The sequence below is a fragment of the Microtus ochrogaster genome, unplaced genomic scaffold, assembly GCF_000317375.1.
Source record: "Microtus ochrogaster isolate Prairie Vole_2 unplaced genomic scaffold, MicOch1.0 UNK6, whole genome shotgun sequence".
Classification (NCBI taxonomy): Eukaryota; Metazoa; Chordata; class Mammalia; order Rodentia; family Cricetidae; genus Microtus; species Microtus ochrogaster.
The window spans coordinates 1487615-1490464 of NW_004949104.1; positions in this window are offsets into that span (position 1 = coordinate 1487615).

The window sequence follows — 2850 nt, forward strand, 5'->3', positions numbered from 1 at the left end:
TGAAATCCTAAATATTTCCAACATCTTGAATTGGCTCTCTCTGTTTCCTGCATGTCCTTCCAGAGATCAGTACTCAGCTGTTCCTGCCACCATACACAGTGGCTGCTGCTATACTTTCTTGCTATGTTTGGTCCTGAGATTCTACCATTCTGGACCTATAATCCCCAAATAAACCTTTCGTTCTGTGAGGTGTCATGGTTAGGGCTTTTTATTAGAGCAATAGAAAAGTAACTAAACACATTTTCCATGAACATAGTTGTGTTTTTTTAGTTTGTATTTTAACTTTTTATATTTTTATAATAATTATTTGCCCAACAATTTCTTTTGTCACCATTAAAATAACTTAATTTCCATATATGCCACTTGGGCTAAAATACATTTTTCTGGTTTTGTTTGACGCAATACTTTGGGAGCTACAAGTTATATTATATGATATTGAAAGTGATGCATCAGCTGTCCAAAATCCATATTATAAACACTCACAAGGATTTGGAGCTTTTGAGTCACTAAAATTTTGAGTATGTTACTACTCATAAAAGAGCTAGTGGAATAAATGGTAACTTTCTTAGGACAGGGGTACATTCTTTCTCATCCTTAAGAAACTAAAAATGTTAGAGTAGAAATTGCAAATAGTAGTACCTAATGAATGGTTATGTAATGTGGATAAATATAGTACTTAAATAATTAATCAGGAAATAGTTTGTTAATAAAGTTAAAGGAATATCAAAACAACTTACTTTCAAGAAAAATAATTTAAAATAGTTGTCTTTTAGCATCAAATAGAAAGTATAAGAGTATGAATTGGGAGTTATTTACTATAATATGTACAAAACATAAGTGGATATGCCTTTGTGAAAAAATGATTCCCTTTCCCTTTTCCTAGCAGTCCATAGTTCCTTAGTGAGTGATGGAGCTTCATGACTCCCTTCCCTATGCATGATGAAATGGTAACAGGGGTCAAAATTTATGGACATCTTATGCAACTAGCCACAGTTGCGATCAGTACATGGGTACAATGCCCATGTCCTTTCTGAAAGACAGTATTTTTCATACTCATCTTCAGCCTCTGGCTCTTAAAGTATTTCTACCCCTGTCTTAGTTAAGATTTATATTTCTACATAAATAATATAGAATAATATATAAATATATATATTTATAGTTCTATGACCATGACAACTTTTATAAAGGAAACATTAAGTTGGGGGCTAGGTTACAGATTTAGGAGTTTTAGAGAATTATCGTCATGGTGGGAATCATGGCAGTTCACAGTGCTAGAGAAGGATCTGAGAGCTCTCCATCTGGATCTGTAGGCAGTAGGAAGAGGCAGTAAGCCACTGGACCTGGATTGAGCTTATAATACTACAAAGTTCACTCCTAGTGTCTTACTTTGTTCAAAAAAACCCCACATATCCTCCAAAAGGCCAGACCTCCTGATAGTGCCATACCCTGTGAGCCAAAGTGGGCCATTTCTATTCAAACAGTCACATTCTACTTCCTGGCTCACCTGGGCCTGTAGCCATATCATAATGCAGGAATTTATTCAACCCAGCTATATAAGTCTCTGTAGTTTATCATAGTCTAAACTGTTGTGGGATCATCTTTTAGTACATTGTGAATGTGTGTCTTTGCCAAGGCACCATCTGATTGCTTTAATAAAGAGATAGATGGACAATATCTAAGCAGGAGAAAGTGGGGGGGGGTTCTAAGAACGAAAGGATGAGGAGATGAATTTAGGCATGCAGAGACACCAGTGATATGTGGACCAACTCAGACACACAGAATGGAGGAGAGGTTAAAAAAAAAGTCACACAGCATAGCAGAACATAGATTAATAAAAATCAGTTATTATAAGAGTTAGCTGGGGACAAGCCTAGGCTAAAAGCCAAGCTTTCATAATTAATAAGAAATCTCCATGTTGTTATTTGTGAGCTGGTTGCCCCAAAAGAAAGTCAAACAACACTCAACATGGTTTAATAGTCCATAGTTCAAAGTCTCTGATACAATGGCAATTTATAATCACCTATAAAATCAAAATGTAAAAGCAGATCACATACTTTCAACATACAGTGGCACAGGATAAACATTACCATTCCAAGTGAAAGGAAAGAGCAGAGTGAGGAAATACCGGACCAAAGCAAGAACAAAAACTACCTGGGTAAACTCTGAAGTCTGCATTTCCTTGTCTTTTGTCAAAATGCTCTTCAGATTTCCAACTCTTTTCAGCCTTGTTGACTGCAACATATTTCTTTCTCATGGGCTGGTTCCACTCCCTTTTAGCCACTTTCCTTGGAAGTTGTCCCATAACATCTTATGGCATCTCCAACATTTTAGGGTCTCCAAATCAATCTAGGCTTCACCTTCACAGCTCCATGCAAAGGCCTTTTGGGCCTCCAAACAGGAACACCCCTACCAGACACCTGGCCACAGCACCTTTTCTTAGGTTGGCCTTGAATTAAGATATCTGCATGCCTCTGCCTTTAGAATGCTAGGATTACAGGGCTTCTCTACCATGCTCAGCCTTAAGCTGTTTCTTTAATTCTTTTGAATTAGTGGGAAGCTCAGCTGGGTGGGGTATTGCCCGTACATCGCTACTGCCTTTATTTCATTTAGTTTCGGACTTTTTACATTAGGTTTAACTCCTTGAGCACAGAACTTGTTTCCATTATCCTTCCTGATGTCCCTTTTCTCCTCAAAGTGTACATTTTGTATTTTTCTTTGTGTAGATTGTTCCTTTACACTGTAGATCTGTATAAGACTGGATAAGTCTGGTGGCTAGTAACAACACAACACAGTCAAAACTAGGCTGCTTTGAAATGTCCTGTGGCAATGCTGTTAATACAAAACACATCA